The 19,328-nt window shown below is 41.7% G+C and overlaps 1 pseudogene; it reads left to right on the top strand.

Annotated features, from left to right (window-relative positions):
* The first annotated feature begins 1,712 nt into the window (after window positions 1–1,712).
* The window catches only part of LOC142840323 (uncharacterized), a 44,100-nt pseudogene continuing 26,484 nt past the window's right edge, over window positions 1,713–19,328 (top strand).

Raw genomic sequence — 19,328 nt, 5'->3', positions numbered from 1 at the left:
CATGGCGGCCTCAGGACCCGGGAGGCCGTGCTCCCGGTGCCCAGCAAACCATGGGCGGTGGCGCTCGGCGCGGGTCACCTAGGTCCGGCTTGCTCCCACACCTCTCGTGGGTCAAGGAAACTGCGGGGAACCATCTTAGTAGCACTGGGGAGCTGCCCTTTAGCCAGCCCGCCGCCATGTTCACGGGAGCACGGGAAGCTGCTGGCGGGATCGGCAAAACAATTCCTCTTGATGGCAGTAGTGCACCGCGAATGCCTACTGTAGCGGGGCACGGGCACACGCCCTCCGCCCTTTCCGAACAGAAAAAAGAGAAAGCCAAGCCCAGTTAGCCAAGCTCCAAGATGGCCGCCCCCAACCAACCCACTGGGCCAGGCCTGGCCAGAGATGGGTGCCTAGGCCTTTTGCAAGGGATCCAAGGGCCTGTGGACCCTGAGGGGTGGAGGAGTTCAGTGCGGAGATGGGCTCCGGGAACCTCTAAGCTTCTCCACCACACTGCCTGGAGGGAGACACTGGGCTTTGTGCTTAGGCCAGCCCCTGAAGGCTCTGCCTTTGGTTCCAGGGGTGCTCTGCTTGCCAGCCTGCAGGCCACTGCATGCCAGTCTGGACCACGGGGGAGGAGCCTCAGAAGCAAATTCCAATTCGTGGACTTGGGAACATGGAGCCCAGGGTCCCCACCTAGCTGTGCAGCCAGAGTGTTCTGAGAGCCGCCCCCTGGCCCTGTCACAGGTCCAGCAACTCCTTCCTTGACCCTGTCCCTCTGTGTGAACAAGAAGGCTGCCAGGTAGGCCTTGGGTCTGCTGACGCCTTAAATTAAACCGGGGCAAAAACCAAGCTTCCAGGTCCTGGTGGCCAGCCAAGAAGGGGCCTGCCTCCCAGGCTGACCCCGTCCGTGCTCCTAGGCTAGGGCAGCACCTAGGTAGGGACTGGTGGGTCCAGTCTGCGAATTAGGGCCCCCAGGGAAGATGGGCAGATGCCCCAGAGCAGACCACCACCCACCTGAGTGTGTCCGCAGCCCCCGGACCGGCTTCCCACCTGGCAGAAGGCAGCAACGGGATGGACGGACACAAGGCAATGGGCAGGCAGCTGTGTGCGTTCGTGAGGGCTCCAGTTTCGCCGGCCTGAGCCCCGAGGCCCAGGGTCCCATGGGTCCCATGCTCCTAGGGGAGAGGAGAAGAGCCACAGGACACCTTGGACTTCATGCCCAAGCTCCCCGCCATGCGGCTTCAGGTGGCTGTGACCCCACAGCGGCCTCAGCTGGGGCCCGAGCAAGCCAGGGTTCATCTGCGACCTCGCACCTGGCAGGCCCCCAGGACCCTCTTGTGAACACAAGGACACATGGAAGAAGACACATTCCATCCCACGTGCCCCCTTGCCTACCAAACCCTGGGCAGGCTGCCAAGCCTAGCACTCTCTTCTAGGCATCGCCAGGCAACCATTGTGAACTGCCTCCAGCTCTGTCACAATCGGTCCTCTCCCCCACAGGCCTCCATCCCCCACACCACCACCTTCAACCCACAGCAACCACCAGGCACCTCTCAAGAAACTTTTCTCTCCTGTCTCCAAAGTCGCCAAGACCCCCACCCCCAGACATGGAACTCTCCGTATCCTCTCAGATACCTGCTTGCGGACGGGCCTAGGCAGCCAGGGGACTCACAGCTCTCTCGAAAGATTCCAGGAGACCCAGGACAGCCAACCTAGACACCAAGGGAGAAATGAGCTCTTCTCATTTGTCGCACTTGGATGCCTACAGCACGTATCCACCCCAGTTACTTCGTGACCTCCTAAAAGATTCCAGGTGAATCCATAGGCCACAGGCCAGGGCTTTTCATATCCTTGCTTCCCCACACAGAAGGAGCCCAGACCCATGGAACAGAAACGTGTGGCCATGGACAGAGTCCGTCTGACCAGAAACCTGTATGGCAAAACACCAACATATGGGACATATGTCTGTGCTTGGCGGCCAGTTCTGAGGTCCTAGAAATGTCATCAATTTTTCCAATCATAATGACGGTACTGCCACTTTTGGATGGTCCCCATAAACTGCTCTCCTCATGGGTCACTTTTGGACCCATGGACCAGAAACAGGTTTCTATAGGCACAATGTTTTTGCCTACTAACCTTCATGATAAAACACTAGCACACATATGATACCCCTACCCTCAACATTCCTACACTATGTCCTCACCTGTGATTCTCTCGACTCTTAAGACTAGCTTCTAGAAATAAATATCCTCGGATAGACCTGCCCATGTCTCTCTCCTTTGTTTTATAAGCAACAGGAATTCAAAACGGTTCTGAATAAATTAAAAAAAATAGATTGTCTACGTTTGGTTTTGCTTTGTAAATATAGAATCAAGAGAAACCCTATGCCAGACAAGGTTGAAAATGACAATCAACTCAGAAAGATCTCCTCTGTCCCCCGTTAATAGAGTGGGTTAGGCACTTCATTTACATAGACTTTGAGAACACACACACCTTCTGCACACACACATAAGTTTCAAAAATAAAATAATTTCCAAAACAATTTTGCAGTTGTGGATGTATTAGAAATGCCTGTTTTCTCCCCATTGGTTTGATGAAAGCAAGAGTGTGTTAGGTTACAAGGCACTAAGTCTGAAAAAGAGAAAAATTTGAATGAAGAGAACCTTAAAGTACTCACCCACAGCTTCAGCTTGGAGTATGCACCAACTTAAGAAACATGGAATGGTTCATGTTCAAAGCCTTGTTCAAAGAATAAACCTTGATGAACTTTGTAGGGCTCCGAAACTGAAATGGAGATCTATTTTGTTTTCTATTGTTTTTATATTAGTTCTTTCCTTTATCATTCAAGACTATAGAGAAAGCTTAAGTATTTCTATGTTTGAATAAAAAGTGCAAAAATCAAAAGCCATGGACATATGCGTACATGATATTCAGAATGGCAAATTAAGTAGGAACTAGTATATGTATCTATTCAGAAATTAAAATTTTTCAATAATTCAGCTTTGGAGATTACTGCTTCAGGATGATTAACAAGAAATGCAAGGATATACGGGAACAGCTACAAATACAGACAATGCTGTTATTTGCAAATAATTAGCATTTTGGCCATTTTTTTCAATAAGACTTCCTCAACCTAGCCACATTATTTTTCTTATAGAGTTTGGTATCTGAAATTATTTCTTTTCCAAAAAATTTAAAATTTAATTTTTGTTACCTTTTTAAAATCTTTGGGAACATGTGACTCTATGACAAGGTAGTTTTATTTGTACAAGCAAGGTGCTGGTATCCCCAATGAGTGCTGTAAAATATTCATGAATATAACTTCATTTCTTCTGTAGTTCATAAAACCCTAGAGTCTAGAATCTGGATCAGTGAAAGTGTGAATGCCCTTTGTTGTGTGTCTTTCATCCCAGCAGTTGAGAGACTTAGAAAGAAGGATCTCTGAGTTGGAGGTCAGCCTGGTCTACAGAGCAAGTTCCAATACAGCCTGGGCTACACAAAACAACCATATCTCAGAAAACCAAAAAAGAAAAAATAACTTAATGGTCCCGATTTTGCGTGAACTTGCCAAGGGACATGCGTAAATGCTTTTTTATATTTTAATAGTCCTCTGTCCATTGAATATACACAGCAGCTGATGTTCAGTTTTGCACAGTAAACGACAGTAATGCAGGGCTTTTGTTTATTTGTTTGTTTGTTTTTTAGGGTTTTTTTGCTGCCTTTTTTTTCCTCCCTGAAAGATCCTTCCCATTAAAAGTCCTTACCAGTAAGTTTGGGGAACAAAGCCATGCACAGGGCGGCCACACTTTAACAATTGCTTAGCCAGGCTTTATCAGTCCCTTTGATTAACCCACCACAGCACCCGCGCTTCTCGGGCGGTGCATAGGAGCAGAGTAATGGGACCCCTGCTTAGTGTGCAGGTCCTTGAGCCCTCTCAGGCCTCCAGCAGTGTCCTCTGACCCAGGGAAGTGATTCCAGGTTTCCCGGGAGACCCTACTGGCAAGGCTTTCCAGATGCTGCCCGGTGCACAAAACTGCAGTGTTTCTAAACTCACGACCTAGGCCAAACCACGTGGTGCCTCCACCACCAACCCCTGGCGCTTTCTCAGTGAGATCCAAGGCCCAAGGTCCCAGGCTCAGGGTCACACACTCAGGCACAACAGGGTGGCTGCGGATGATGCAAAAATCTTACCTTGTCGAGGCCAGACTGTCCTGTGCTCCAATCTCAGACTTGGAAGGCTACAAAAGCCAGCAGCACCCATTCTGCGCCTTCTCCACAGTCTCCCTATGCTTAGATCGGGATAAGTAGGGAAAAAAGGGGAAGGTAATCCAATCCCTTTGAATGCTGGCCCCGCCCAGGGGATAACAGAGCTAGAGCAGATCCGCCCAGGAGTTTCAAAGGGGCGGGGACCTGTGGGCCTGGGAATGCCATGTGGGTTTCTTTGCAATTTGCTTAGAAAGGATTTGGTTCCCTTATGTGAGATGAAGGGAGGACAGTAGGACCCATACAATGGGAAATTAACCCTCAAGATCCTCGAAAGCATTTACGGAAAAAAACAAGCTTAAATAAATTTTAATAAGGATTAAAGTTTTGTGCTTCCATGCTCCTATGGATACTTTGCATGTATGTATGAACGTATGAATGTATGCATGTATACCTCATGCATTGCTAGTGTCCACAGAGGCCAGAGGAGGACGAGAGAGGGCACTGGAGCCCGTGGGTTTGGAGTTCTAGATACAGTTGGATGTGAGTTGCCTTACAAGTCCTGGGAATTGTGCCTGGGTGTTTTGAAAGAACAGTGATTGCTCTTAACTGCTGAGTCATTTCTCCAGCCCAGCAATAGGGTCAAGTCCTCAAGTTCTGGTAGGCAACCAGACCAATGTCAATAGCCTGTATTGTTCTGGGGGAATCTCTTGAAACATCAAACCACAAAACTTAAAGGGATGTTCACACAGCTGGCTCCAGATTTTTGTTCAAAAGTCTGTACTTTTGATGGGAGAACATCAATCCCCAAGATGGAATAATTTCAATTAAACTATGTGAACAGGGTTGTTTATGATTTCTATTGCTGCAAAAAGACACCATGAAGATGACAACTCTTATAACACAAAATATTTATTGGGGTGGTTTACATTTTCCAAGTTTTAGTCCATTATCATCTTTGTTGGCTTACAGGCAGAAATTATTATTTAGAATTATTTAGTGATATTCTTGAACTGTATCAGCAAAAGTATGCTCTTAAATATAAGCATCATAGCTTTCACTGCAGGGAAATGAAATAGTCAATGCCCATTTTTAAGTTCAAGCCTTGATGTTCAAAGAAAATACAAGTGCACAGAACTTATAGCAGAATTCGATAATCTGTATCATTTTTTTTGTCACACTGAACGCTGTGAGAGAAAAATTGTCTTGTCGGCTAGAGGGGGAAAAGAGACCCTCATGCTTACTTTTTGGCAAATTCACATATTATTTTAGATAAATTCACACATTTCATCTGCAAAGACATAAATTATTTTCATGTGTGAAACAGAGCCTGACATCAGTCCCACAAAGTGTGTGTTTTGTGCATACAAGCAAAACTGTTTGGAAAAATCATTTCATGATTGTGCTAATAATTGAGTTCATCACACTTCTTTCCAAGCAGAAATTGCTGCCTGTGTTGAGCTTTGGGTTTAGCTCCCAACATCACAAGAAAGGGATAGTGATAACAATAATGGCTATTTTTCTTTTTCTTTCTTTTTTTCTTTTTTGAGACAGGGCTCCTTTGGTAGTGTTTTCTGTCCCAGAATTGGCTATGTACACCAGGCTGGCCTAGAACTCAAGAGATCCATCTACCTTTGCCTCCCTTCAAAGTGCTGGTATTAAAAACATAGTTGCCCTTTATTAGGAATCTATAATTCTCTCTATTTACTTAATTGTGTGTCTTTTTGTTCATCACTGGAGTGAGGTAATTTTGAACTACATCCCTAGCACTTTTGAATTTGAAAAAAATGTTTTGAGATAAGGTCTGTGTAAGCATTCCAAGCTAGCTTAGAACTTTCTACCCTCCTGCCTTTATCTCTAGAGTAGCTGAAGTTATACATCACCAAGTAAAATTACTGACAAATATTTTAATGCATGTATCTTAATGAAGTTGGTCTGTTAGTTATTTTGTTCACTTTTTTATAGTTACTGAAAATATATTTGCATATCATTAAATATTTAATCCTTTTAAGGGTGAATATGCTGAAAACTGAATCTCCTGTTTAAGCTATATCCCAGTCTGTACAACTTTACATTAGTCTCTCATTCTTTACATTTCCTTATTAGTTCCCTACGTCATTTAAAGAACTGCCTATTGCTTAGCCTTTGATTAGGGCAAAAGCAACAACCTTTTTGCTCCTACAGGTTGAATGCCTGTAGAATCTGGATATCACATACTGGTTTAGAAAGTTACAACAAGCAGCTATCTTTGCGTATTGAAGTTGGACTTTTCCCAAATAACCACACAGGTACTTCTTATTAATTATAAATGCTCAGTCAATCTCTTGGATTTATTTTTTAGCTAGTTCAGAGAGCCTTAATTAACCTATTCTATTAACTATGTGCTTATAGGGATTCCTAAGAACACAGTTTATTGTTCATAGGCCACATTGTTATTAAGGTGTAATAGAAAAGTCCAGTTGTTGTGATTTGTGTAGGTAGGAAGGGTATTCGGCTAGGTGAGCAGGTTAAAGATTGGTTAATTTGAATGATTTCAGTAAATGAGTCCAGACTTACCTGGTAACTGGCCCTGGGGAGACTAGGGCTAGGGAAATACTCATGAAGGGGGTGGAGATGGAGGGCGAGTTGGCTTCTGTGTTTTTACATGGGAAAGGCACTAATCCAAAGAGTATTTACTATCTTTAGACCTTGGGCATGGCATTGTCTCCTGGATCAGCAAAAGCATATGAGGTCACACCATCAGAATCACAGACAAAAAAAGCCCGATTAAAACGATCTTTTGTAAAATATTTCTTTAATTTATTTTCCGTACGGATGTCTGATTCAGGGGTATCCCTTTGAGACCAGATCCATGGTAGAAAATAAAGGAGTAAAGGCACTGAAATCCCAAGGCAGGAGTGGTTATAATAGCCTTTGTTATCTAGAGCTGGGAGTGGAATCCGCGCTCTCAGAATTGCCAAGCAGGCTCTAACTGCTGAGTCACACCAGCAGTCTTGCAACTGACTTTTAAAGGCCACCATCAGTGTGGAGTTTGTTGCCTCCATTCCCTGTACTCTGCACCGCCAGTATTCTTTCCCAGTTGAATCCCCTGTTATGACCACCTGCATGCTGCTGGACCCAGCCTTGGGTCAAAGGCCCAGACTTCACTGGTTTTGTTTATCCCTCACTTATTTTCTGGCTGCTTAGGTAGAAGAAATAGAAGAATCAGAGGGAAGGGGCAGGAGAACAATAGAGCCCCTGAGGTTCTTTATCTTAGCCAAGCAGGTGACTTTGTACTTTAGGTCTGCAATATTTTCATTGCCTTCCCCTGGGAAGGGTTCATTCCTGTTGTTGATTATTTATATGTTTGTCAGGGATTGTGCTATGCTGTCATACTTAGCAGAGAAAATTGGGAACATAGTGGTGAGCGAAATAGTGAGGGAAGCAGAGGAGGAGGAGGAGAGAAGGGGAAGTGGGAGGAGAATATGAAAGAAGGGAATGATTGAGATGGGGGAAGGACAGAGAGGGAGAGCAAGGAAAGAGATATCTAGATTGAGGGAGTCATTGTGGGGCTAGCAAGAAACCTGGTATGAGAAATTTCCAGGCATCCACAAGGAGAACCCAGCTAACAACCCAAGCAATTGTGGAGAAGGTGCCTGAACTGTCCCTGCCCTATAATCAGATGGATGACTCTCTTATATGTCATCATAGAACCTTCATCCAGCAACTGATGGAAAGAGATGCAGAGATATACTGGCTAGCATTGGTCTGAGCTTCCAAAGTCTAGTCGAAGAGAGGGAGCAGTGATAATATGAAAACAGGAGTCAGACCATGATGGGAATACCCAGTGACACAGCTTACCTGAACTAATTAGAAGTTCACTACTTCAGGCCTAACAGTAGAGGAACCAGCGTAGGACCGAATTAGGCCGCTCTGAATGTGGGTGACAGTTGTATGACTGTGGCACCTGTGAGACCAGGATTTAACCATACTGCTTGTCTACTGGCTCTTTGGAACCCATTCTCTTTGGAGGGATAGCTTGCTCAGCCTAAATATAGTATGGAGGGTCTTTGTCCTATCTAAAAGCAATGGGCCAGACATTATTGACTTCCCATAGCAAGCCTCACCCTCTCTGAGGAGTGGATGGTGGGAGAGTTGACAGGGGTGGAAGGAGGTTAGGGAGCAGGAAATATTATTGGTATGTAAAAAGAGAAGCCTGGCGGTGGTGGTGCACGCCTTTAATACCAGCCCTTGGGAGGCAGAGGCAGGCAGATCTCTGTGAGTTCGAGACCAGCCTGGTCTACAAGAGCTAGTTCCAGGACAGGCTCCAAAACCACAGAGAAATCCTGTCTCGAAAAACCAAAAAGAAAAAAAGAAAAACAAAAGAGAAAATATATCCTTTCTTAAAAATTAAAATAATTAAAGAAATATTGAAGCATGCATTTAGGAGTTAATGAAATCTTACTCTTCCTATTTAATTTTTTTGAGACAAGGTCTTAATATACATCCATGGTTGGCACTATGTAGAACAGCCTGGCCTTGAACTCACAGGCAAGTCTCTGCCACTGACTAGCAGGTACTGGGATTAAAGGCACGTGTTCCCATACCTTGTCCCAACTGATTTGAATTTAATTTTGCTATGTACCTTCTGAATTTGAATCAATAATTTTAACATATGTGTTGTATATGTTCTTAAAAATGTTATCGATAAAATCACATATATGTGAGTGACAAAAATAAATCATCTGCCAGAAAATTGCATGTGGATTTTAGTGATATCTTCTTGACTTTGGTAATCTTTTGTCATGTAAATGTAATCATTCAAAGTTCAGTTTTGTAGGTGTATTTTTATATAGTATATCTCTAAAATAAAGTTCAATATCATCTCAATATGGAGGAACTATGAATAAAATTCTGCAACTTATAACTATATTTTTGTTGGTTGATCTGGAATCCAGTATGTTATCTTTTAAAGTGTGAAGTAATATAGAAACGTCGATTTTGTTTTTGTTAACTTGATGTGGAATTCCCCTCTGTATGCTGTGAATATTATTGGTGAATAAAAGAACTGCTTTGAGCCTATAGCAGAGCTATAGGGGAATATACCTAGGTGGAGAAAACTAAACTGAATGCTGAGAGAAAGAAAGGTGAAGCTAGAGAAATGCTATGTAGCCCCACCAGAGACAGATGCCAGAATTTTAGCTGGTAAGCAACAGTCACGTGGCCATACACAGATGACTTGAAATGGGTAAAGTAATATGCAGGATTTAGCCAATAAGAAGCTAGAGGTAAGGGGCCAAGCAGTGATTTAAATAATATAGTTTCTATGTGATTATTTAGGGTCTAGGCAGCCGGAAACCAACAAGTGGCCTCCTTACAACATTAACTAGAACTTTAAACTGCACTTAGGTTTTTTCAAAACCTGCATATATGGTTATTTTTATTTCTTTTCCTTAGTAAATAATGAAAATGCAGTGGTGTTAACATTTCAGCATGTGACAAGAACAAACAAAATTTTATACACTTTTTCTATGTCCTTGCAATGCTGTGTTTTCCCACATCAACACATTAAGCACATAAATACATTACTAATTAGTTGGATTTTTATGCTTCTTTTGTAGAATATCTTGAACAGACATGCTTTTCTCTGTATAGTAATCACATTTTGGAGTGCCAAATATGAAGGACTCCATGTACATATTTGTTATATAATATTATAGCAATTGTGGCAACTTTAATACAAAATCGACAGCAGAACATTCTATCACAATCATGTATAGCATGAAGGAAGAGTTATGCATTTCTCCTAAATGTTTTCTTAAGCTAATACAATAAAAGTTAGACCCAAGCTGATGGCTCATTGCAGGTAGTTAAAATTTTGAATAGGCTAGTTCAAGAATGGCTCCAGGTCAGGTAGTAGAAACTTTAGAGCAGGCTGTTTCAAGGATGCAGATCAGTATAGTCTCACTCCGGAAGGTTATGTAAGGACTCAGGCTCCTGCTCTCTCTGGTTCCATGCTTCATGAACCGTCAGGATCCTCCCTGCCACAAGCTCTTTACCATGTTCTGCCTTGTTGACGTTCCAAAGCAGTGCAATTAAACAAGCGTGCTGAAACATCTAAATCTGGGAAACAAACTTCTCTTCCTTACTATAGTCTATTATGTCAGACATTTTCCACAATGACAGAAGGCAAACATCAAACAAAGGTGAGAGAAAACATCCAAGATGGTTGAACATGGAAACCTTTAATTCTGTAGGAAGAGACTGAACGTAATAGAGTCCACTTTGTCTTGAACAGAGCATGTACCAAGAACAAGGGAACTAAAATGTGGTCCAAAAGTATAAATTGCCTTGGGTGGGTTACTTAGTCTAGGGGTTGCAACCCACCCTGCAGTTCAGTAATTCCAGGGTCCCGAAGAGGCACTATCTGAAAAGACTTGAGCAAGAGAGAGGAAGAAGGCCAGGCAGATTTGTTGAAGCCTCCGTTTATTAGAGTCAGGGTTACAGCTTATATAGGATAAGGAATTTGGGGGGGGCGCACAGGGGCCTGGGCTCTTGCCACGTGGTTCACGTTGGTCACATAGGCCAGGAGGTTACGAAAGGTCAGGTCACATAGGCCAGAAAGTCACGAGTTGACACACCTAGTTCTCTAGATAGTCTGGAATGTGGGGCGGGTTCCACTAACAGAGATAGCTCTCTATTAACAGCTAATTGGGTGTGGGGTAGGCTCTGTCAATAGAACAGTTTCTCAATGTAATTGGGGGGTGTGGGGTTCTCTGCAGGCTCCCCAGGGCGATGGTTCCTGTAATAATTTTGGGGGGAAAGTGGCTCCTGACACAAGAGGGTAAACAACTTCCTTCTGTGCACTAATACACTCTGGATAAACAGATAAGCCACAGAAATATTAAGCATCTGAGTGGCAGGAACCTTGTATTGTTTGTCTGTTCATTTTTGCAACCCTTGGCAAATAAGTATGAAATAAAGAAAAACTGAGCCACTCTATGGGAATGTGTGTAGATTCTTTTACTCACTTTTTTTTATGTTTATTTCTTCTTCTTCTTCTTCTTCTTCTTCTTCTTCTTATTATTATTATTATTATTATTATTATTACTACTACTACTACTATTATTATTATTATTACAAATTTTCACCTCCCCCTTCCTCCCATTTCCAACCTCCTCGCCCCATTCCCCTTCCCCCTCTCTCCAGTCCAAAGAGCAGTCAGGGTTACCTGCCCTGTGGGAAGTCCTAGGTCTTACCCTCTCCATCCAGGTCTAGGAAGGTGAGCATCCAAACAGACTAGGCTCCCACAAATCCAGTACATGCAGTAGGAACAAAACCCAGTGCCATTGTCCTTGCCTTCTCATCAGCCTTCATTGTCCGCCATGTTCAGAGAGTCCGGTTTGATCACATGCTTCATCAGTCCCAGTCCACATGGCCTTGGTAAATTCCCATTAGATCAGCCCCAAAGTCACAGTGGATTTGCGCACCCCTCGAGGCCCTGACTTCCTTGCTCATTTTCTCTCTTCTTCAGCTCCTCATTTGGACCTTGGGAGCTCAGTCCAGTGCTCCAATATGGGTCTCTGACTCTATCTCAATCCATTGCCAGATGAAGGTTCTATGGTGATATGCAAGATATTCATCAGAGTGGCTATAGTATAGGGTCAGTTCAGGCTTCCTCTCCTCAGCTGCTCAAGGAACAAGCTGGGGACATCTCCTTGGACACCTGGGTACCCCTCTAGAGTCCAGTCAACACTCAAATGGCTCCCTTAATTAAGATATATACTTCCCTGCTCCCATATCCACCCCTCCTCCATCCCAACTGTCCCATACCTCCATGCTTTCCCCATCCTCCCCTTCTCACTTTTCTCTCCCCGTCTCCCCTTACCCCTGTCCCACCCCCACCCCCAAGCTCTCAATTTTTGCCAGGAAATCTTGCCTATTTCCAACATCCAGGAGGATAACTACATGTTTTTTTGGGGGGGTTACGCCTTCCTATTTAGCTTCTCTAGGATCATGAATTATAGGCTGAATGTCCTTTATTTATGGCTAGAATCCACTAATTAGTGAGTACATACCATATTCATCTTTTTGGGTCTGGGTTACCTCATTCATGATAGTGTTCTCTATTTCCATCCATTTGCATGCAAAATTCAAGTTTTCATTTTTTTTTAACGTTGAGTAGTACTCTAATGCGTATATATTCCACACTTTCTTTATCCATTCTTCCATTGAGGGGCATCCAGATTGTCTCCAGGTTCTGGTAATTACAAATAATGCTGCGATGAACGTAGTTGAACAAATGCTCTTGTCATATAATAGGGCATCTCTTGGGTATATTCCCAGGAGTGGTATTGCTGGATCCTGGAGTAGGTTGATCCCGAATTTCCTGAGAAACCGCCACACTGATTTCCAAAGTGTTTACACATGTTTGCATTCCCACCAGCAATGGATGAGTGTTCCCCTTACTCCACATCCTCTACAGCAAAGGCTATCATTGGTGTTTATGATTTTAGCCATTCTGCCAGGTGTGAGATGATATTTCAAAATTGTTTTGATTTGCATTTCCCTGATTGCTAAGGAGGTTGAGCATGACCTTAAGTGTCTTTTGGCCATTTGAACTTCTTCTTTTGATAATTCTCTGTTCAGTTCAGTACCCCATTTTTTAATTGGGTTAATTAACATTTTAAAGTCTAGTTCTTGAGTTCTTTTTTTCATCCTTTTCTTTCTTTCTTTCTTTCTTTCTTTCTTTCTTTCTTTCTTTCTTTCTTTCTTTCTTTCTTTCTTAAAATTTCTGTCTCTTTCCCGCCACTGCCTCCCATTTCCCTCACCCTCCCCCAATCAAGTCCCCCTCACTCGTTAGCTCAAAGAGCAATCAGGGTTCCCTAACCTGTGCGAAGTCTAAGGATCACCCACCTCCATTCTTGAGTTCTTTATATATTTTGCAGATCAGACCTTTGTCTGTTGCGGGGTTGGTGAAGATCTTCTCCCAATCAGTAGGTTGCCTTTTTGTCTTAATGCCAGTGCCCATTGCTTTACAGAAGCTTCTCAGTTTCAGGAGGTCCCATTTATTCAATGTTGCTCTTATTGTCTGTGCAACAGGGGTTATACATAGGAATTAATCTCCTGTGCCCGTATGTTGTAGACTATTTCCCACTTTCTCTTCTATCAGGTTCAATGTGTTCAGATCGATACTGAGATTTTTAAATATTTGGACTTGAGTTTTTTGCATGGTGATAGATATGGATCTATTTTCATTCTTCTACGTATTGACAACCAGTTCAGCCAGCACCATTTGTTGAAGATGCTTTCTTTCTTTCATTGTATACTTTTAGCTCCTTTGTTAAAAATCAGATGTTAATATATTTGTGGGATAATATCTGGATCTTCTATTTGATTCCATTGATCTACTTCTCTGTTTTTTTTTTTTTGCCAGTACCAAGCTGTTTCCACTACTGTAGCTCTGTAATAGAGTTTGAAGTCAGGGATGTTAATGCCTCCAGAAGTTCTTTTATTATATAGGGTCGTTTTGGCTATTCTGGGGTTTTTTGTTTTTCCAAATAAAGTTGATTATTGTTCTCTCAAGGTCTGTGAAGAATTTTGTTGGGATTTTGATGGGTATTGTGTTGAATTTATAGATTGTCTTTGGGAGAATTGCCATTTTTACTATGTTTATCCTACCCATCCAAGAACATAGGAGGTGTTTCCATATTCTGGTGTCCTCTTCAATTTCTTTCTTCAATGCCTTAAAGTACTTGTCAAATAGATCTTTCTCTTCCTTGGTTAGAGTTACCCAAGATACTTTATGCTATTTGTGACTATTGTAAAAGGTGAAGTTTCTCTGAATTCCCTCTCTGCTTCACTATCCTTTGTGTGTAGGAGGGCTACTGATTTTTTTGTGTTGATCTTGTAGCCTGCCATTTCACTGAAGTTGTTTATCAGCCGTTGGAGTTCTTTGGTAGAGGTTTGGGGGTCACTAATGTACACTATCATATCGTCTGCAAATAACGAAAGTTTGACTTTTTCCTTTTAGATTAGAATCCCCTTGATCTCCTGATCGTGTCTTATTGCTATTGCTAGGACTTCAAGAACTATGTTAAAGAGATATGGTGAGAGTGGGCAGCATTGTCTTCTCCCTGAATTTAGTGGAATGGATTTGAGTTTCTCTCCATTTAACTTGATATTAGCTGTTGGCTTGCTGTTTATTGCTTTTATTATATTTAGGTATGATCCTTGTATCCCTAACCTCTGCAAAAGCTTTACCATAAAGGGGTGTTGAATTTTGTCAAATGCTTTTTCTGCATCCAATGAAATGATCATATGGATTTTTCTTTGAGTTTTTTCATATGATGGATTACATTGATAGATTTTCATATGTTGAAGCAGCCCTGCATCTCTGGGATGAAGCCTACTTGATCATAATGGATATTTTTTAATGTGTTCTTAGATTCTGTTTGCCAGAATTTTATTGAGAGTTTTTGCACCGATGTTCATGAGTGAGATTGGTCTGTAATTCTCTTTCTTGGTTGGGTCTTTGTATGGCTTTGGAACCAGGGTGACTGTAGCTTTGTAAAAAGAGTTTGGCAATGACTCTTCTGTTTCTGTTATGTGAAACACATTAAGGAGTATCGGTATCAGGTCTTCTTGGAAGTTCTGATAAAATTCTGCATTAAATCATCAATCAGGTCCTGGGCTTTTTTTGGTTGGGAGGGCCCAGACCATTGTATCTAGTACCATCTCTGGGCTGGTGGTCCTCATTTCTATAAGAAAGCAGGCTGAGCAAGCCATGATGAGCAAGCTAGTAAGCAGCACCCCTCAATGGCCTATGCATCAGCTCCTGCCTCCAGGTTCCTACTCTGCTTGAGTTCCTGCCCTAGCTTCATACAATGCTATGGAAGTGCACCAAATAAACATATTCCTCCCAGAGATAATTTGGTCATAATGTTTCACTGAAGCAATAGAAATCCTGACTAAGACAGTTGCCCTAAGTTTCCCTCCGCACTTCTGAACAAAGCTTTACAAAAGCAAACCTTTGACTGTTCTCATGTTTTCACACAAGGTCTCACTGTACAGCACAAACTGGCCTTCAGTTTCATAGTCTGTATTTTCTGCCCTCTAGTGCCAGGATTTATTATTGTGAGCCTCCAATCCAGGCAAGGTTATGTAGTTCTTTGTTTTTTTCTTTATGAAATGCATTGTGTGCTGATCCTGGACCACAAATAAGGATCCAGTGAGGACTTGTGACAGGCCACAAGGAGACACTTGAGAAAACCTCTGACTGTAAGAAAATGATTGCATACCAATTTAATTTAATCTAGCAATTCAATACTGTGAACCCGAGAAATTATTTTTTGCTTTTTTCCTAATGCCATTTGTGTACAGTTCTGTCTGTACAGGGGGGTGAGCATATTTATGTGTACACAGTAGCACTTATACACATAGGCAATCTTGTACATGTTTGTGCATGTAAAACCTAGAGGGCAACATTTAGTTTTGTTACATAGGACCTAACAACATGTTTCTTTGAAACAAATCTCTTTTGGATACTGAGTTTTACCCATTAGGTCAGGTTGTCTTGCCAGTGAGTCCCAGGGATTCCCCTATCTTTTTTCCATCCTTGACACTAGGGTTATAAGTATACACCCTTATGGCTCAAAGATTTTTAAAACGAACTATTTATTTAATTTGTTCAGGGATTATGTGACCTGCCACAGTGAACATGGGAGATCAAAGAACAATTTGTTTGTTTGTACTCTCCATTCATGATGTTGGTTCCAGGGATCCCCTATAAGTCATCAAGTATGGCACCAAGTGCCTTTAACCACTGAGCAATCTCACTGGCCATCACCTAGGGGCGTTGAAGGTTTTCTGGGGATCCAGTTCAGGCCCTAAAGCTTGCCCAGTAAGCACTTTATCTACAGAGATATCTCTCCAGCAGTCCTAATAGAGTGTCTAAAAACAGAAATATTTTCCCTTTACTTTTCACATGTTATGAGAGTTATAACATTGTATGTTATAATGTTGTTTGCCAAACACAGACTCAAAATGAACCATTTTTAAAGAGAATTAAAGAAACGTTACCATTAAAATCATTTATATTTTTACACAGTAAATTTGATATCTTTTCCCTTCATTCTCATGGTATATTTCTACTTTGGGAGCATAGATTTTCTTTATTAATAATATTCCTTTTACATTTATATTTAAACATTGATGGATTAATTCATTTATTTTTCTTTTCTTTTTTGTAAACTTCTATGTAGCTAAGACTCATCTGAGACAAAATGGGTAGCCCACACTGGCTTCAAAGGGCAGGCTACCTGCCTAACATTTCTGAGTGCTGAGATTGTACATATAAATCATAATACCAGATTCATTTGTAAACTTTTAAAATTTATTTTGGATTGATATTTTTCCAAGTCATTTGTTTTAATTTATGACATTATAAAAATAATTGCATGATTTTTCAGTTCACTTTTTTCCCTACAAAACCTCCCATATACCTCTCCTTGCTCTTTAAAAAATAAACGCTTTTTTTTCTCATGAATAGTTGTTTGGACATGGGTGTATATCTGTGTGACTATATACATACATGTATATTGTTGCGGCATAAACGAATGCAGACAGATTGTAAAAATATATATAGTTTTAATGTAGAAATAGACTTACAGAACCACCGTTCCCGCGGAGACCAGGAAAGCAGAAGCGACAGCTGGGAACATGCTTGCCAAATTTATAGGCAGACATTAGCCCGAGGCAAACACGCCCCCTAAGGGGCGGGACTTATCCCTACAGTATATCTCTGTGTGTCACACACACATACACATACACGGTGACTTCTTTGTTCAGGTCTCATTTAAGGTAGTCAGCTTGGTGAGACCTTATGGGTTTAGCTTCTTACATTACAGAGAGATAAAAATCTCACCGAGAACTCTCCATTTCTCTGGCTCTTAAAGTCTTTCATACCTTCCATAATTTTCCTTAAAATTTAGATGTGAGAGTAGGTTTGTTGATGTATCCATTGGGACAGGGATCCTGGCTTAGCGATGTTTCTATTGCTGCCACAAAACACCATAAGCGAAAGCAAGTTGGGGAGGAAAGTGTTTACTTAGCTGACACTTCCATATTGCTGTTCATCACTGAAAGAAGTCAGGATAGGAACTCAAACGTGGCAGGAACCTGGAGGCAGGAGTTGATGTCACAGCATTTGGATGGGTGCTGCTTACAGACTTGCTTTCAATGGCTTACTCAGTCTACTTTCATATAGAACCCAGCATCACCCCTGGCCCAGGGGTGGGCTTGGTCCTCTCCCATCAATCACTAATGCCTTATAGCTGGGTCTTCTGGATGCATTTTTTTTGCCAACTGAGTTCCTTCCTTTTCAGATAACTCTACCTTGAGTCAAGTTGACATTAGCCTAGCAAGGTCAGATTCAAAACTATACATTTTCTTTGGTTGTGTTTTTTTGTAAGAGTCAACATCTGTTACAAGGATTTTTCTGCATGAGATCTGAGGGCTACAATTATCTGGGGGAAAAATAAACAATTGGGAAAAGTATAGATTACTTTGGTTAGATAATAAAGTAGTTGTGGTTTCTTCTTCACAACCCATGGCTGCATTGGACCTGGGTAGCTGGCTGGGTTTTCAGTAGCAGTCATAATTTCTCTCTTGTTGATGAGGTATTTAATTCAATTGGCAAGCTGTTGGTTACTGTCAAGGTATGAGTACTTAAACTGTACCTTAAGTTTACCATGCCTTGATGGTTGGCATGTTTTAGAGGTATCTTACAAGGATAAGACTGTTGGTTGCATCCCTCCATTGGAAGCTTGCATGTTCTTATGGTACCATAAAGGTTTAAATGAGAGAGAGAGAAAGAGAGAGAGAGAGAGAGAGAGAGAGAGAGAGAGAGAGAGAGAGAGAGAGAGAGAGAGAGTTGAGTGTATTGTTTTTGTGTAGATAGTTAATAGGGATTTCTCATATATTTTCCAAAAATCCTTACTACTATTTACCTTCCTTTTTCTATATTTATTCCACTCCCTCACCAGTAATTAGAGACTCCTTTTTCCTATTCCCTGATCAGATTACTTACGTCCTGATACTCCACACTCCATAGCTCCCCTGTCACCCAACTCTGGCAATGGTAGCTTTTTACTTCCTTGGTGTCTTCCATTAATTAATATGAATACAAAATAAAAAATTATAGCCCTTGGCTTTTTCAAACTTACATTGATGCTGTTGTAGGCTAGTGTGGCTTCAAATTCTGATCTTCCTATCTGGTATTTCAAGTTTGGACCACCATACCTATGCAAGTTGTGCTTTAGTAGGTCTTCTAAATGTTTCTGATTTATAATATACACTATGAAGTTTGGGCCACACTTGCATCTGTGATCTCTTCAAATACTTTTGGCAATTTTTCAGCACACAGCATTGCTAGATATTGCATATTGTACTGGTAATACTAGTTACTTGACTGAGAAATATTCTTACCACCTTCAAGTGCTTCTACTGTCTCAAGGTTTTATAAAAAATTATTTCCTTCTTGGTCTACAGGTATTCTCTGCAATTCTATATCTACACAGCCATTAGCTTAGGTACTTGGACAATAGAGAGATGCTGGAATGATCAAGGGCTCTTGGTGCTCTTTGGGAGTATTGGAGTTTCATTCTTGGCACTCAGATCAGAATGCTCACACCTGCTTCTAACTGTACTGGAGTTCAGCAGCCCTCTTCTGGCCTCTGTGAGCCAGACATATGTCCTAAACATGCATTCAGACACAAACACAAAAACTTAGAAAAAATACTAATAAATATTACAGGCATTAAATGTTTATTTTCTTTATAATATTGTAGTGACATTTCACTTTTATTTTATTATTATTATTATTATTTTTATTATTTTTATTGAGCTCTACATTTTTCTCGGCTCCCCTCTCTACCTCTCGCCTCCCCTTCAACCTTCTCCCAAAGACCCCATGGTCCCAATTTACTCAGAAGATCTTGTCTTTTTCTATTTCCTGTGTAGATTAGGTCTATATATGTCTCTCTTAGGGACTTCATTGTTGTCTGTGTTCTCTAGGATTGTGATTTGTGGGCTGTTTTTCTTGGCTTTATGTTTAAAACCACTTATGACATCTTCTTTCTGAGTTACCACACTCAAAATGATGT

This window comes from Microtus pennsylvanicus, chromosome X (genome assembly GCF_037038515.1).
Source record: "Microtus pennsylvanicus isolate mMicPen1 chromosome X, mMicPen1.hap1, whole genome shotgun sequence".
Classification (NCBI taxonomy): domain Eukaryota; kingdom Metazoa; phylum Chordata; class Mammalia; order Rodentia; family Cricetidae; genus Microtus; species Microtus pennsylvanicus.
This window is presented reverse-complemented; position numbering and strand designations above follow the sequence as displayed.